The 17,729-nt window shown below is 44.4% G+C and overlaps 1 protein-coding gene across 7 annotated transcripts in view; it reads left to right on the forward strand.

Moving 5' to 3' along the window:
- The first annotated feature begins 12,074 nt into the window (after nucleotides 1-12,074).
- Gbf1 (golgi brefeldin A resistant guanine nucleotide exchange factor 1) overlaps nucleotides 12,075-17,729 on the forward strand; it is a 130,577-nt gene continuing 124,922 nt past the window's right edge. For 6 of the 7 annotated variants that reach the window (XM_058581259.1, XM_058581261.1, XM_058581263.1 and 3 more), the window contains exon 1: nucleotides 12,075-12,335. The gene's annotated coding sequence lies outside the window, so the exon portion shown is untranslated. The remainder of the gene's footprint in view (nucleotides 12,336-17,729) is intronic. The other variant, XM_046450077.2, reaches the window with a different exon arrangement.

The raw sequence follows: 17,729 nt of genomic DNA on the forward strand, positions 1-17,729 counted from the left end.
CCATGCTTGAGTCAGCTTCAACTAGGGAAGCTCTGCTTTTGTCTGTTTCATTTATAATTTCTGAAGAGATTTAATTTGGATAAAGGGTTCCAAGATCAAAAATGAGTTTGAAAACAACAGGACTCTTGGGCCCTGTCTACTCTTTTGCATGCTCAAACACATCTCACATACCACTAGTCATACTTCTATCTCATGCTTAGCTTTTACCAAGCCCACTCCAAGGAGTACAATGGTTTCCTTAAGACCCCCTTCTTGTTGGCATTTCCTATCCCAAATTCCTGATAGTGCCCAGGAACCTGCCTCTCCAAGTTTCCCTTGCAGGGTCCCTTTCTTGCTGGCTCTCCTGGGACCCTTATAATGGGGAAAGGGGCACTAATAGGGCTCAAGAATCTGGATGCTTCTTAGAGGAGAACAGAAGGAGTCTAAGGATAGAAGGAAGAATGGAGTAGAGATATGGGTGGGAGGGGTCTTTCTGTCCCCAACACCATTAACAGAGGCTTCATGGGGTGACATTAAGAGGGTGGATTAGCCCAGATTGAGAAGTGTCACTTGGTTCTGAATTTATTAGAAGCCTTTCTCAAGGAGGTACAGATGGGCAGCAGCCTGTATTTGCACATGCTAATGCCCCTTCAACCAGCTCCAAGAATGCAACTGTGCCCCACCCAAGCCAGGGACAGAGGTCAAGGAAAGAGGTTGAGAAAGAGTTCCTGTTCTTTCCACAGTCAAATGGGTCTAGACCTTGGACCTATCACTGAAGTTGGAGAGGCAGAGCTAGAGGGAACCCAGGAAAGAAGGACAGATTCAGGACAGGAGTGGAGGTGTGTTCAGCTCACTTCACTTTCCAATTTTGAGGTCAGGAGCCAGAGGCTTGGAGCTGGAAAACTTGGGCCCAGCAATTCTCCATCAGAAGGGAGATGTCCTTAGGAAGGATCTATGGCGATGCTGATCAGTAGCTTTTCCCAAATAGCTGGGAAGATGAGAGAAAAAGGCTTAGAACTAAGAGCTGTAAAAGGGGTGCTCTGAAGTCTGCTCTTTCTTCAGACCCAAGATGATCTTGAAATGCAAACCATGTCCCTCATTTTTTTCCAGGAGTTATGGAATAACAAGGCTGGGGAAAGAGGAAAAGTGGGTTTTACCTGTAGATAAAACTAAGTTCCATCACTGCCATTCATTCTTTCATTTTACTTTAGCTCCAGACTTCCAGTTTTCCAAACTCCCCTTCCCCCCAGCATTCCATACCTTGGTCTTGATTTCATCCTCTGTTTCAGCAGAGGGAGGTAGGGTGAGGAGGGATAAGGGCCAGAGTAAAAGATGAAACTAAGAAAGCAGAGTTCAGGCTGTGTTTTCTCAGAGACAGACAGACACATGTGCAGACACACACAGGCCCCCACTTAGACATAATAAGCACTTGGACTTGGAGAGAGGGGCACACAGACACACTCTCCCACACATGTGCTCCCACATTCAGGCAGACAGATACACAAAGTCATACAGTCTCCTCTCTCTGTGACAGGGACAGCTGCCTGGGCTGTTTTGGACCTAGTCATTACCCTTCCCCCTCTTCTCCCTGGCCCCTCTGAACCTCAGCTCTCAGTCCTAGGAGCTAAGGACTCTGTGTGGGGGAGGAGGAGGTCAAGGGGGCCAGGGAATGTTCTATCTTCAGTGGTTGCTGGGAAAAGCCTACTTGGCTCAGTGGGGAGAAGGCATGAGAATGTAGGCGCTAGGGGGTGGTGATAGGGGGCAAGAAGTATCCACGCCTCTCTTAAGAAGATAATTTGGTATAGGCCAAAGGAATTCGGTTTGGCGTTAAATGTCCTAAGTTCACATCCTCTCCCCAACACACTACCTGTGTGTCCTTTACTTTTCTGGGCATACTTCTTCATCTCTAATAGGGAGATCAAAATCCCTTCCCTGGGGCTGGGGTTGTGGCTCAGCGGTAGAGCACTTGCCTAGCATGTACAAGGCCCTGGGTTCAATCCTTAGCACCACATAAAATAAATAAATAAAATAAAGATATTGTGTTCAACTTCAACTAAAAAATAAATATTTAAAAAAAAATCCCTTCCCTACCTGTCTTCAGTATTGTTACAAGGTTCAGATAACATGTAAAAAATGGATAGAAATAAAATTCTGAGAATTGTTTTTCTCATTTTTTGAGCAAATGTTTATTTAGCACCTTCCAGGAGCTGAACATTGAATTAGGAACTGAGGGTATATTGAGGACTAAGAGCTCACCTTTGCCCCTGCCTTTACTTGAATGTTAACCTCCCCAGACTCTGTATCTTCCAGTGAAGAATTTCTCTGGTGAATAAAAAGGAGTGTACTGCATTGCAGAGAGGGATGCAACACTGTCCTGAACATAGAAGGCCCAGATAATAATATAAGAACAGGAACAGTAACCCAAGTTGAAAGACACTTTGATGAGCAGGGACTTGGGAAGAGTGAAATCTTCAGGCTCTTGAATGGGTTATTAGGAGAGAGAGGGGGCAAGGCTGAGAAGGCCCTGACTGCGAAACTGCAGAGAGAAGAAAAGAACACTAAAGTCAGATGGACAGTGGAGAGATGTAAGCGTGGGGGCATAGTCTCCTGCTGCCTCATGTCCAGGTATGCTGGTCAGGTAAAGGCTGGGGGTAACCAAGCTATGGTCTGAGCTGGAGACAGGCTGGTGGGAAATAAAGTTCCCCAAATTGCTGGCGGTCAAGAAGCTGGGGAGTTGGGTCTGAGGCCAGAAACATCACCTCACTCAGTGGATGGGAAGGGACCAGCAGTAGGTGTAGAAGCTGCAGGATTGGTTGATGCTGGTAGGAAACACCAGGAGGGGCCACAGAGTCAAGAGATAACAGTGGTGGCAAGTCCTGCTCTGGGGGGAAGCTGCTTGTGCAAGCCCCATCCAGCCTTTCTGATACATACTCCTGCGGAGCCCAAGTTCCATCAGTATGATTGTGGCAAGCCCAGACCCAAGGAGAATAGAGGTCCTGCAGGTGTGCTATGATTCTGAAGTACAGACTGAATTACAGGAGGTCTTTTGTGGGCTAGCAAGAAGAAAATATCCAGGATACACTAAGGTGGAAAACAAATCACAGGCCAGAGAAGCTATGGTAGGAAAGCCAGAGTTTCCAATAAAATAACACAATCTCATGGCAAAAAGGCATAGGGCCCCACTAAAGTACTGAAGCCAGAGAGGGTCAACCAAGGCATCAGTGAAGGAGCCAGTGATAAACTGCAATAATAACACCTGAGGCAGGAGGCAGACTGCAGAACTTAAATGCGGAAAAACTCCTTCTCTTGCAGGGATGGAATAGAGAGGAGGATACAAGACTAGTGATGCTGTGGTTCAGCTCAGCAAGCAGCAAATTTGGGAACTTAATATGAAACCATATTAAGTTGAGACTGAAGTGAGACCCTTAAGTGGATGTAGGCTTCCATTCCTTAGGGAGGCTGAGCACTCAGACTCTACTCAAATGGGAGCGAATGGAGACACCTTGGCTCACAGCCCTAGAATGAAGTCTCACAACTCGGGTGGAGGCAGCAATGATTTGATGCACTCATGTTATCAAGGGGTGAAAGGAGAATCAGATAAATGATCCTACACCCTTCTCAGGGTCCCTCCCTTGCTTCTTTCCTTCTGCAAGTGTTAGATGCTTAAAGGATCCCCAAGAGTGGTAAGGCACAAACTAAATAGCCTACAATCTAGGGAGGCAAACTGTGCATGGAAAAATAGAGTGTACAGTTCTTACTCTAACACTGTGGGATATCAGAGAGATGAAAGCCCTTGTTAGGTGGTATCAAATGTCAGGGTCTCAGAGAATGTGGGTCTCAGAGAATGTAAGGCACACTGGCACATATCTGTAATCCCAGTTGCTCAGGAGGCTGAGGCAGGAGGATCACAAGTTCAAAGTCAACCTCAGCAACTTAGTGAGAGCCTAAGAAACTTAGTGAGACCCTATCTCAAAATAAAAAGATAAAAAGGTCTGGGGATATGGCTCAGTGGTTAAGTGCCCCTGGGTTTAATCCCTGGCATCAAAATTTAAAAAAATAAAATAAATATAAAAAAAAGATCAAGTGAGAGTTGAGGCAGAGAAAGATCAAGGCCTTCTAAAGAATACAGCAATGTCAGGAATAAGCTGACAGATTCAGGGGGAAACAGGGAACTTTGCTTGGTCAGATTCTCTCACTGAGAGATCAGCAAAGAAAAATTGTTCAGGTTGAGGGGTCATCTGAAGAGGGACAAGGAGTTCATATTTGGTTCTAGGGATTCAATCTAGGAGTGCTTTACCACTGAACTACATCTCCAGCCCTTTATTTCTTTTTGAGATCAGGCATTGCTAGGTTGCTGAGGCTAGCCTTGAATTTGTGATCTTCCTGCCTCAGCCTCTGAGAGGCTAGGATTACAGGAAGGTGCCACCATGCCTGACTGCTACTTCATATTTGATATAGTCTAGACTATCCTATTTCCAACTTCTCCATCAAAAAGTTCCTAAGAACAGTAAAAAAAACAAACAAACAACAACAACAACAACAACAAAAAAAAAAACTAGAGGCATGACCTGAAAGAGCTATTACTGGTAAGAAATTTGTTTGCAATCTAACTTGATTTAAAAATTTTGAAGCAAATTTTGAGTTCTAGGGGTGGGGTTGTAGCTTAGTGGTAGATCACTCACCTAGCATGTGTGAGGCCCTGAGTTTGATCCTCAGCACCACGTAAAGATAAATAAATAAAGGCATTGTGTCCATTTACAACTAAAAAATATTTTAAAAAATTTTTTTGAGTTCTATTCCATATTTTAGCCATGTTTACTTTAATATAAAAGTAAAGGACATATATCCTCAGTCTTTAAGCAACATAACCACACCAGGAAGATGGGCCCTGGACCCTGTTCAGCCTGCTGGATCATGCCCCGCTCATTCCTGTACTACTGCCCCCTGCCCCAGTAGCATTGCTCTAAGCTTTGGGAGTCTCTTAAGGCTTGTAGGCAGGGAAGTGACATAAAAATCAGCATTTTTGTGACCCTTATTTGGTAATGATGAGCAGAATGGATGGAGCAGGGGAGAGATAGGAAAGCAGAAACTACAAACTGCAAGGTGTAAAGAAGGCCCTGGGGAATGAAAATGGAAAAGGAGATATGGAGAGAGTTTTGCAAACCATTTAGAGCTCTCTTTCACTCTATTATCTTCTTTTATTTTTTCTCCCCATCACTCTTTTTATGGGCCCTTGTTGGTGACCATGGACACTCTAGTCCCCTCCCACCAAGCTCAGAACCTAATGGTTCCTTTAGATTAGCTGCCATCTCCCTCTCCCACATTCTAACAGGATTCTTTAGAGTGAATAGAGAAGAAAAGATTCCACCAGGCCCCATCCTTCTTTCACCATAACTCAGCTCCAGTTTGTCACCCTTGCCTTCCTGGACCTGGGTCCTAAGCCCATATTCATAATCTTGAGCAGGAGCTGGACACAAATAATGAGATTAGATATTTGACCTGATAGAGAGATTAAACATTTCGGGAGCTTCCCAGATTGTTAGACAGGGGCAGGGTAATGACTGGTATTTAATGCTTGGGGGAGGTTACACAATCATCTTTAAGAATCTTCCTGTGGCTGAATTAGGGATATGATCAGGCTGCTCAATCAAGAGCCTACCCTTCCAAAGATTCTGTGATTTACAAACCTATAGATTGGGCAGAATAATAGCAATAAGGCTTCTTCTGGTGCTTCTCCATTTGCAAAGGACTTTCCTATACATGATTTCATTTAACTCTCAAAACACCCCACATGGTAGGAATGCCTGTCCCCACTTCATCTCAAAAAGGGCAGGAAATCATCCATGGGTTACATAGAAAAAAGAGATTCAACCCCAGTTCTGCTCTTTGCATACATCACCCCCCCTCCATCCTGCAATCATTTGTGATTCTAACATGCACTGACTCTCCCAAGCCTTTGAAGCATTCCATTATTACTTCCTGCCTCTACCACTTCTTTGGAAATGAACTCTGGAAGTTGGCTTCCCACTGTGTGCTAAAGAACGTTTTCTAGAGACTGGGATATAGTTCAGTTGGGAAAGTGCTTACCTAGCATGCACAAGACCCCAGGTTCAAGCCTGAGCATCACCATAAGAGAATGTTTTCTATTCATCCTAAACTTGCATCACTCCAGTTCTAAGAAGACCCTCTCATCTCAAGTTTCAGAATTTGGGGAGTAAACAATTCCTCTGCTTATTTAGCTCTTTCATTATGTTGTAGACTTCCATCCTGTCTCAACTTCCAGAGGCCTCAACTTTAAAATTTCCTTTCTCTAGCAACCTTTGTCTCCCCCTTCTGCCAAGTATCTTGAACCTTCTCTATGCCCATAACATTCTCCCTAAGGGCCAGAGACCATACGTGCACTTAGCTACATGGTTGTACTCAAGAGTGGAAGAAGATTCTATCTTTTGTTTCCAATCATCTTTGTTACAATGCCTTCTCTTTTTGGATTTTTTTTTTTTTTTTGCCAAAATCAGAATTTTGGACTGAGGTCTTCATGAAATCATTCATAGTGTCTTCCCTATTCCTTTCCCGACTCAGAGTCCTTCATTTCAGCTAGCTATAATTTCAGTGATTTTTCAAAAGCAATAATAGGAGCAGAAGTTCCTAAAAAGTATATCAGGATGTGATGGTAGTGATTAGTTTGACTCCATATTTATTAAAAGAGGGCAAGGGACAAAAAAGGGTTGGAAGCAAAGTCCTAGCTGGTTTCTAAGCAAATTTAAAAACTGAGGAGTGCTAAACAAAAAGCCTTGCACTTGTCCTCATGAAAACTCAGTCCGCAGATGGCTTGTCTTGCTTACTTAATAGATTTGAAGAGTTCTCTCTACTCTGTCCTTTCTAGTTTAACTGGGCTCTAGTTAGCATTGGGGTCACTGTACAGGACCAGAGGAGTCAGGGCCCATCCCCATCCACAGGGAAAACAAATAGGGCAATTGAGGCATCTTTCCCAACCTGAGTTATAAGCTCCATATTAGACCTACATCTGGATCCTATGTTTCTTTCTCACCTTCTCTCAGCCATCAAGGTGGGTTTAGGACTGGTGGGGCTAAAGAAGAAAAAGGATAACTGGACCATAGGGTTTTTTCTGTTAAGGGATTGCATTTCTCCTTTGTGGCATGGCTTTTACATCCTTGCAGAGAAGGACTCTTGAGTTAGCTAATACCCAGGCAAGGAGTCTGGGGTGGTATGGTTAGTTGTATTGGAATTAGGGGTTGACTCTGAGTTTGTTAGGAAATTGAGCTAATATAGCTTGTGCTGTGCTCCTCCTGTGCTCCTATGGCCCTTGTAGCTCATTCTTCATTTTTGTGGTCTGGATTCACTAGCAGTTCCATTATCAGCCTTTTTTTCTCAAATTTGAATTCTGGAAGTCCAGGGTGATGCTCTGATCTATTCTGAGATGGAGGAAGGATGCCTCCCAGTTTCACTCTGTCCCAAGGCTAGGCTGCATGCATCCTTTACACTCCCTGCTCTAGGCCCCACTGCCCGGAGGATCAGAAACAAGTTTGCAAAGTGTAAGCTGGGATTTCAGGTGACCCACCGCAGCTGAGTCCATCGCACATGTAGCAGCTGGGCAGGCGCTGCTGAGTAGATGGACATGCCACCCAGCCAGGGACATTCTGTCCACCACTGTCCGACAGAGTGCCTGCTCCGGAGAGACCCACTTCGCCACCCTGGACATTCTGTCCGCCTTGAGCTCCACGCGTCACGGACATTCCGTCCGATTCTGAGGTGGCTCGGGGTCTGGGCCCATCTAGACCCCGGCACCCCAAGCCCGACCCTCCACTCCTGCTGCTTGATTACTAGGGCTTCCAGCCTCAGTCCTGCGGCTCTCAAAACCGCCACCTGACCCAGTCGCTGCCGGTCTCTCACAACACGGCTCCTATTCCAACTGCAGAGCAGCTGGGAAGAGAAGTGTGTGCGACCAGGCGCACCCCTGTTTCCAGTCCCAAAAGTCTGCCTGAGCCTGGGCTGAGGGGCGTCGGGCGCCGCCAATTGCTTGCATGTTGGGCGGCCGCCGGCGGCTTCCCATCTGGCCAAGGCCACTGCAACCCCTTTCACTCCCAGGCTGTCTTCCCTGTGCCCCTGGATTCCAGGGCGCTTTCTGGTAATGGTTTCCAGACTCCCTACTCCTTGCTTTGCGGAGCCCCTGTCCTGGCTTCAAGTCTCCAGCTTCACTCCGGATCCCCCGAGTCTCCCACTGCTGTCCCCCTGGTCCTTACTCTTGAGTTTTCCTTTTCCCAAATCCTAGAACCTGGTCTACAATATGCCCTCCCAGTCTCGACCTGCTCCCCAGGTACTGGAGTTACATCACCAAGGTCCCATTTTAGGGGTCCCGGGATCCGCCAAGATTCCTTAAGCTCCTGTCCCCCATACGGTTAAGAACTCACAGTATGTCCCGCAGCAGGCGCACTCCAGATAGCGGCGGTGGCGGTGACGGTCTGGAGGGCAGGCAGGGGCCAGGGGCCAGGCACCCAGCCGGGGTGGGGGCCGCCCCCCTGCTACGGGGCAGCCGCTTGGCTCTGGAGCTCCCAGACTCGCTGAGGGAGTGAGCGAGCCTCACCGTGGACTGCCACCCCCTGCGGAAGCCCATTCACTTTATGGCAGCACAGGGCGCCCCCAGCCCGCAGCGGCGAGCGGTGCGCCTCCCGACCCGCCCCTTTCCAGCTGCGCCGCCCGGGCTCCACCCTTTCCAGCTGTGAATCTTCAGGCCCCACCTTTGAGGGAGGGGTGCGTCCGGCGGGCCGCCAAGAATCCCGCCTCTCGACCAATCAGAAGAGCGACTCAACAACTAGGCCACGCCTCTCCCACGTGGCCGAGAGCTGTTCCATCTAGCAAGCTTTTGCCGAGCTCTGCGGGCTAGAGTGGTCTCTCTATCTTGGGGGAGCCAACCCTCGGCGCGGTAGGCCCCGCTGGTATCTGAAGCAAAGTGGAGTAGTGCCGAGGGAGAGGGCTACTGGGGTGCTAGGAGGAAAGGCGCAAGAGCCCGCCTGGTCTCAGCGCTCAGACTTCCCTGCCGCTCAAGTTTCGCCCATTTTCCCACTTGTTGCTGTCCGTCTCTCCGCTCTTTTGTCTCTGTTCCAATCCTCCCACGTCTCGCTTTTCTTTCCTCTTTGCCGCTTCACTCCTGTTGTTAGACCCTTTCCTCCCTCCTCTGCCACTTGGATAGGCTAACTTCTCTTTCTCTGTGACTTTTCTTCACATCTCTCTTTTCAGCTATCCGCCCGGCACTCCCCGTTTTTAGATTCCCTCTTCTCCAAGGAAGGTGACTTCGTGGAAAAAGCAGGGTTTGGAATGAGACAAACCAAAGTGTTTTCCAGGATACCACTAACGGTATCCTCGTGGAGTGGCGTTGGACAAGTAACTATTATTGCTTCCCTAAAATCTCTAAAATAAAAATGCTCCTGCTGGCTCTTTGGGCTTGTGTTGGGCACTCTTCAAAGTCACAGGCCTTTCACATCTCTCTTTGCATTTTAGTTTTGTTGGTGCTGTGCTTTCTCAGCTTTTGGAGGACTGGTGTCACCAAGGTGGTCCTAGATTCAGTCTTGGGCACAAGGTGTGGCCGTGGTACTTGTGGTTAGGAATTTGTAAGGGATATCCAAAGAACATGTGAAGTTAAGCTGGCTTGCTTATGTGCCTTAAGACTGGGATCAGTCCACACAATATGCTCCTAAGGCAAACCTGATCACTCTTCAATGGCTCCTGATTGTCCTCAGGATAAAAATCAAGCTCTGTAGTCTGACAGTATATAATAGATTAATAGACCTTTAGGTCCTGACCTTGTCTTTTTTTTTTTTTTTGTACCTGGGATTGAACCCAGGGGCACTTAACCAACCACTGAACCACATCTCCAGCCCTTTTTAATATTTTATTTAGAGACAGGATCTCTCTGAGTTGCTTAGGACCTCGCTAAGTTGCTGAGGCTGGCTTGAACTGTGATCCTCTTGCCTCAGGAGCTGCTAGGGTTAGAGGTGTGAGCCATTGCTCCCGCTGACCTTGTTTTTATTTCCAGTCTCTGAGTAGTTTTCCTGCACATCCTGGCCTTTCCTATAACCAGTCTTTATCTTGCCAACTTTTATTCATTATCCTAAGTTCCCCTCAGGCCTCATTCTCTCTGGGAACCCTTTTTTGAACTTTCAGATTAGCCAGATGTCCAGCTTCTTGCTCCCAGTGTATGCACAAGACTTCCTTGTGCATACACTGTTACCTCACCCACCATATTGAAGGGATTAGTTGATGTGTTGTCCTCTATAAGACAGATTTAGGAGATCAAGGTCTTCTGCATACTTCTGTTTCCAGGCATAACATAGAAACTCAATAAACATATCATACTGAAATCTAATAGGAAGATATTTTACCTGGTTAGTAGTTAGGAGGGGCTAGGGAATTATCATCCCTCTCTTTCTCATCTTTAATGCACAATCATATGTTTTATTGATAATGAATATCTGAAGGTATGTGGAAGCAGAGGTAGGAGAATAGGGAATTTGGGCCATTTAGAGAATTTTCAGATTGGTTCTGAGACAGGCCCAGGAGGCCACCTTCCATTTTTCAAAGAAGAAAAAAATGGCTCAAAAGAAAGAAGTGCTAATGAGCTGTTTTCTCTTTCCCTGACTCCCTTTGGGTGAGAAAGGCAAGATCTTGAACTGGTCTCAGAGACAAGAACCCTAATGCAGGGAGCTGTTGAGGGGTTCTTTAGGTCAGATGTCAGGTATGATGGGTTCTTCAAATTAGAAGATCACAATAATGGATAGTATTTGAATGCCTGGTTTTGAGGCCACATTTCTGTAGGGTTAGGTATAGAGCTTCCCTGAACTTGAATTATCCATAAGTGGGAGGAAGTGTAGAGAGAGTTGGCATCTTTTTTTCACTGCCTCCCAGAAGCCTGTCCAAGACTGCAGGGACACCTAGGTTCTATTCAGCAAGCTGACTAGGAATTCCACCATTCAATCTGCAAGAAGAAAACCCATCCTTTGTTCTCTTCCCATACTCACTCACTTCTAGACAATTCTAAATATCTTAGCAACCTCTGTCATCTTTTGTGGAGGGGCTGTGGCAGCTAGCCATGGCAGCAGAATGAAAAAATGGGTGGGCACCCAGCCCTCAGCCCTTTTAGCATTTCTAAGACTAACAGGAAAGGAAAACTTGTCAGTGGTGATGTGGACTAACCTGTGTGATTAGCTTTTTACCCTGTTTGATGAGGTGTGTCCATTGTTTGATATGAGAGAGCTCAGAGTTACAGCCAAATAGACTAAGGCATAAGAGGTAGCAAGGAGCAATGAAAAAGTGCTGGACTAGTGAGGGTAGTGAGGATACCTGGGTTTGTCTCTCTTCCCTGCCATTAATTAGCTATGTGAACATGGGCCAGTTTTCTACTCTGGGACTTATTTTCCTGCTCTGTAAGAGATATCCAGGGTTTCTGCCATCTCGCATTTTCTTTTTCTGGATGCTAAGAATGGGGCAGAAGACACAGAAACAGAGTTGGGACAGGACAGACACACCTATGAGAAGTCACAAGGAGCAGGCAGACGGGGAAGGTTGGGGAGGGCAGAGTGTGGAAGAGGTCGCCAGACTGGTCTTAGGATGAAGGGGCCCCAGACTGCTTCGAAAAGGAGTGATCACTCAAGGAGGATAGTATTGGCTCAGATGACTTTCACAGGATGCAGCCGGGGGAGTCAGGAGTGCCCGCTCAAGCTCTCAAAACGGGCCCCGCCTCCTTTCCAGCAAATCGTAACCTTCCTCCCCATAATGCCAAGCGGCCACTGCTAAATTGCGCGCTGCAACCGAACTCTACCTAACTCCACCTCTCCAACCGCCCAGAGAAATTCCCTATTTTTATTGGCTTTCATAATTGTCACTCAGAGTATCTTCGTATCCGTTGGTTGTCTCCTACCTACCCTTTTCTTTTCCTTATAATCTCGCCGCTTTAGGCACTACCCGCCTCCTGCAGCCAGTTTCTTTTCTTCGATTGGATAGCGGGAACGCCACTTCTCACTGTGCCAGGCTATGATTGGCTGCAAACGGCAGGGCTCGCGCAGTTACCAGGCAGCGGGCTAGACTGAGGCTAGTTACCACGTCAGTGAGCTGACAGGGAAGGTAGCCGGTTCCTCCGCCAGTCCCGGCCGACTTATTCCGGTCAAGTGAGCGGTCCCACCTTGACTTTAGCCTTAACTTTCAGAAAACAGGCTCCTTCCCATCTACCACCCTCCACCGAGTGGGGACAGCCTCTGGGAGCGACTCCTCCCGGGACAAGGTTGGACATGAGCAGCGGCTGCCGGTCCTGGGACTAGGCCCCGCCATTTTGGATCCGCTGACAGGTCAGCAAAGTCTCTTTTTAGAGCTCCAGCGTTGTGAAGGCCGCCCTGACATCGCGATAGGGAATAAGGGGGAAAAATCCTTAAATTGGATGAGCCGGGATGGGTTAAGGACTCTGGGCGCAGGAATTAAACGAGGGAGGGATTGTTGTGGAAGGGAATTGGGAGGCTTGCAGGGGGCAAAGGTCAGGCACTGCTGCAGGAGGGGCGATTTCAGTTCTGAATTGTGATCTTTCTGGGTCCTTCAGTTCTTGTTTTCCCAGGCCTAATGTAGCCGTCAGCTTTTCTTTTCCAGAGCTTCTGCATCCTAAAGAGTCCAGTCCTCAGAAGCTGAAAGTAAAAGCTAAAGAGCATTATTTATACATTTAAGGGTTGAGTTTTCAGAACTTGGATATGAGAGCCTCTCCAGATTTTGCAGAGTTTCAACTTCTTTTTTTTTTTTTAATATTTGTTTCTTAGTTTTAGGTGGACACAATATCTTTATTTTACATTTATTTGGTGCTGAGGATCAAACCCAGCGCCTCGTGCACGCTAGGCAAGCACTCTACCACTGAGCCACACACAACCCCAGCCCCCAGAGTTTCAACTTACATGTGACTACTTCATCAGTGCAACAGAGTTTCTTCATTAATCCTGAATGATGAACCAGTGCGACCTAGCTAGACTCAGGTAGTCAGAAGAGTTGAGGCAAGCAGCCTGGGCAACTGGGCTATATCTCCTGTAGGGCAGCTCAGTCGCCACTCTGAGTCTGTATATAAACACTGGATTTCTGGGCCTGATTCTTCCTTTATACAATCTTTTATAGGTATTCTCTTCTGGTGTGTTTTGGGTCCCCGGGTCTTCTCTTCATTTGGCCTACAGGAGATAATATTTAATCAGAAGAAAATGATTAAATTTAACCGAGAGCAGACAGGAATTTGAATACTGGTAAAATTTGGTACTGTTGGCTTATTTTAGTGGATAAAAAGAGTCATGAGAAATGTTTGGCTACTTTGGTAGATTCAGGACAGCAGTGAAAGATGGGGCATAACCCCAAAGAGTATAGTTTATGGCACAGCGATGACTTTTTTTTTTTTTAAGTTGTGGATGGACACAGTACCTGCATTTTATTTTTTATTTATTTTTATGTGGTGCTGAGGATTGAACCCAGTACCTCACACATTCTAGGGAAGCACTCTACCACAGAGCCACAACCCCAGCCCCCAGGGATAACTTTTGATAAACTGCTATGTTGTAAAAGTCCACGAAAGGTAAAGAATACTTTATAATGAGGAATAGTGTAGATAGTATTTCTTAATGCATAACATAGAAGTTTATATGCCTTTATATCAGGTATATAAGGCAGTACTTTAGGTCCTCTGAAAGATATAAATGGGAAGATCTGTTTTGGGATGCTCAGTTTATACACTTCTTAAAAGTAGAAGCATATATGTGCAGCACTTCAGGATCAGCCTAATGCCTTTCATCAGATAGTGGGCACTTAACTATTATCTGTACCTGTGATTAGTTTGATTAAAGGCATCAAACTAATCAGGTTGTGATTAGGCTTTGTGGTCTAGTGCTGTCTCTGGCAGTCAGGAACATTGCACTTTTGCATGGTGAGGTAGTAACAAGGAGGAAGGGAAGGAAATTGTCTAGGATGATAAAGTAATTGAACTTAATTTCTCCTACTTAATTCCCTTTGTCCTCCTGAAGTGTGTGTGTGTGTGTGTGTGTGTGTGTGTGTGTGTTGGGAGAAGAAAGAATAGCATTTATAGTTTACATTTATTGATTTGAAAATAAGTGGGATGGAAATAGTATAAAGAACTATTTATATTTTAACTTGCTGATCAAAGTTGTAGAATTTCCAAAAAAGTAGTCAAAAGTGGCAAATGAAAATGACATAGTCAGCCCAGGAAGTGCCTAAATTTGATGAGTCTGCTTTGCTCACCTGGGCCCTACTGAGTTATATACTTTGCATAATAGGCAATCTGGTCTATGGGTAGTGTGATCAATCTAATAACTCTAGAGGCACCAAAGTTTTCTTTTGGTTTATTTAAAAAGTCATTTTCAGGACTAGGGTTTATCTCAGTGGTAGAACATCCATCCGTCCAGTCTGTACAGGGTCTCAAGTTTAGTTCCCATCACTGAAGGAAAAAAAAAGTGATTTTCTAGATTGAATACTTTAAAAAAATATTTTTTTATTAGTTGTTGATGGACCTTTTTTTTTTTTTTGTATGTGGTGCAGAGAATTGAACCCGATGCCTCTCACATGCTAGGCAAGTGCTCTACTACTGAGCCACAACCCCAGCCCTGATTGAATACTTTTCTAGGTAGAAATTATTTCTACCCATCCATGAATGAAAAAATTTACCTTTTATTCAACACTTGTATTTGGGCTTCTTTTTCTTTTTTGGTGCAGTACTGGGGGTTGAACCCAGGCTTACACTTCCTAAGCAAGCCTTTAATTTCTTTTTTTCTTTTTTAGCTATAGATGGACACAATACCTTTATTTTGTTTATGTTGTGGGCTGAGGATCAAACCCAGTGGCTCACACATGCTAGGCAAGCACTCTACCACTGAGCTACAACTGCAGCCAGCCCTTGAGTTTCTTTTTTCCTTTTTAATATTTTTAGTTGTAGGTGGACACAATAGCTTTATTTTATTTAAGTTTATGTGGTGCTGAGAATCAAACCCAGTGCCTCACATGAGCTAGGCAAGTTCTGTATCACTGTGCTACAACCCCAGCCCACTTTAGTTTCTTTTTAATGGTGGCTATAACTGGACAATATACTACAGTCTTGACAATTGGCACTGTGGGAACTCAGGTTGTAGACACATCAATAACTGGGCATCAGTCCTAGTTTTTGCTTGTAGTTGTCAAGAGTTCCACTATTATATCACTTTCTAGTGTTCCAGAAGTCAGGATGACAGACACTTCTAAATAATAACCTCACTAATAGAGTACTTAGACTGGCTATTATGGGCAGCTTGTGAGGAAGAAGACACAACTCCTTCTTTTGAGGAGACACAGGGTGATCATTGGACAGATCATGCTACCCACTTCTAAGTGATTGATTATTTTCTATCCCTGTGGTTCAGTATGACTGCTTAGATTGATTCTGTTGTTGGGGTCCTGGAGGTGTTGAGTTGAAAGAAGAGATTCATTTACCTTCAGCTGGAAGAGCTATATAAATGTGATAGGCTGCTTTAATTATTCCTCTTTTATCTTTTTTATATTTAATTTTATATTATTCCTCTTTTTCTTTTTTTAAAAAATATTTTTATGGGCTGGGGATGTGGCTCAAGTGGTAGCGCACTTGCCTAGCATGTGTGAGGTACTGGGTTCGATTCTCAGCACCACATAAAAACAAAATAAAGATATTTAAAAAAATAAATAAGATCCATTGACAACTAAAAAAATATTAAAAAATATTTTTATTGTAGATGGACATATCTTTGTTTATTTAGTTTTATGTGGTGCTGGGGAAAGAACCCAGTGCCTCACACACACTACGCAAGTGCTCTACTGCTGAGCCATAACCCCAGCCCCTGTTCCTCTTTTTCTATATTTCAGTATAGTAAACTGCACTTGTTTAATTAAATGGAATATAATAATGTTACTTTGGAGTGGTAGTGGAAGTAATCATGGAAGTGATGATTTTTTTCCCAAGAGTATTGATCATAATAACTAATGGTATAAGTAGTTATGATAGTATGATAACAAATCATATAAACAGGTGATATAAATAACCTAAGGGGGCTGGGGATGTGGCTCAAGTGGTAGCGCACTCGCCTGTCATGCGCGGGGCACTGGGTTTGATCCTCAACGCCACATAAAGATAAAGTGGAGATATTGTGTCCACCTAAAACTAAAAACTAAATATTAAAAAATAAAATAACCTAAGTTAGTTAGGTGGGAATGTGTTAGGATGTAATGGAGACTTTGGTATACTGGAGAACTCATGCTCTTATTTAAAGGAGGCAGCTGCTATTTATTCAGCATGTTGTTACTTTTGAGAATGTGAGCAGTATGACCAATCTTCCTATTTTTCAGAGGAAGCTGGGAATCCAGATTATTGTGTTTTCTAATTGTTAGCAACTAATTACAAATTTTAAAAACCTTCCCCAGTGTAAACAAAATGTTTGTTTTCTGAATTCTACGCAGTGGCCGCTGGATGATGACCTATGACAGAGAAGATGGACAGGCTTTATAAGACTTAAATCACTGCAGTTCTTTATGTATAATCATAACAAATAACTTTTATTCTTTGTCCTTCTCTACCACCTGTCGTCCTTGAGTGGTTAAAAGATGAGTGAGAATCTGTGTTTCATTTTTCATGTCAAAGTTGGTAAAACGGACAATTTTTGACCTAGCAGCTAACATTGTATATAGTTCTGAGATAGAGAGTGAGTTCTGGAGATAGTCTCAGAGAGAGAGAGAGGGAGGGGGAAGAGAGAACACACACACACACACACACACACACTCATACACACCCATGGCAGAGCTGAGGTACACTGTTGACCTGATTAACAGGTTTGGGAGGATTTTCCAGTTGTGCCTTGTCATGGCACCAGCTTTTTTCCTGGTTTGACTTTCTCTTATCTCCACCATTCAAGTAAATTTCCTGAGCCCAGTAAATTGTTTACTAGTTAGTAATTCTTGGACAGTCTCAGTAATGCACAAAACTATTGAGAATTTTTTGGTCAACTTAAGAAAAGTTATAAGTTTTGTATACTTAGTGCTTCTCTGGACCATGCAAGGGATTGAGTGAAAAAAAAAAATTTTTTTTTTTTTTTTTTTTTAAACCAGGGATTGAACCCAGAGGTGCTTAACCACTGAGCCACATTTTCAGCCCATTTTATTTTTTATTTTGAGACAGGGTGTTACTAAGTTGTTTAGGGCGGCTTTGAACTTGGGATTCTCCTGCCTCAGCCTCCCAAGTCACTGGATTATAGACATGTACCACTGTGCCCAGCTCATTTTCCTCTTTTCTCTGGTATCTTTTGACATAAATGTCCTTATTTTAACATGTTTGAATTAATCATTTTCTTAAGGGTTGTACTTTTTTGTTTCCTATCTAGGTACTTCTCCCCTGAGCTGGGTTTATAAAAATATTATATATTCCAAGTGTTTTCAAATTTTGCTTTTCACGTTTAAATCTAATTAATTTGAAGAAAAATATTAGTATTTCATAAAGTGAGGATCCAATTTATTGTTTTGTTTCTATTGCTTTTGCTTAGAGAAGAGTTTCCAGTTGATATTTTGACTCTTTCTCTTTGAATCCCACTGGAGTAACTGGGATACCTCAAAACACTAGGGGAATGCTTAGACCAAGCTTTAAGCAGACATTGCTTTCAGAGGACATATTTTGCTCAGAGTATATGGGACAGTGGCTTAGGGATATTATTTGGCTT

Source organism: Marmota monax, unplaced genomic scaffold (genome assembly GCF_021218885.2).
Source record: "Marmota monax isolate L192 unplaced genomic scaffold, Marmota_monax_Labrador192_F-V1.1 WCK01_AAM20220418_F8-fsc00004, whole genome shotgun sequence".
In the NCBI taxonomy this organism is placed as follows: Eukaryota; Metazoa; Chordata; class Mammalia; order Rodentia; family Sciuridae; genus Marmota; species Marmota monax.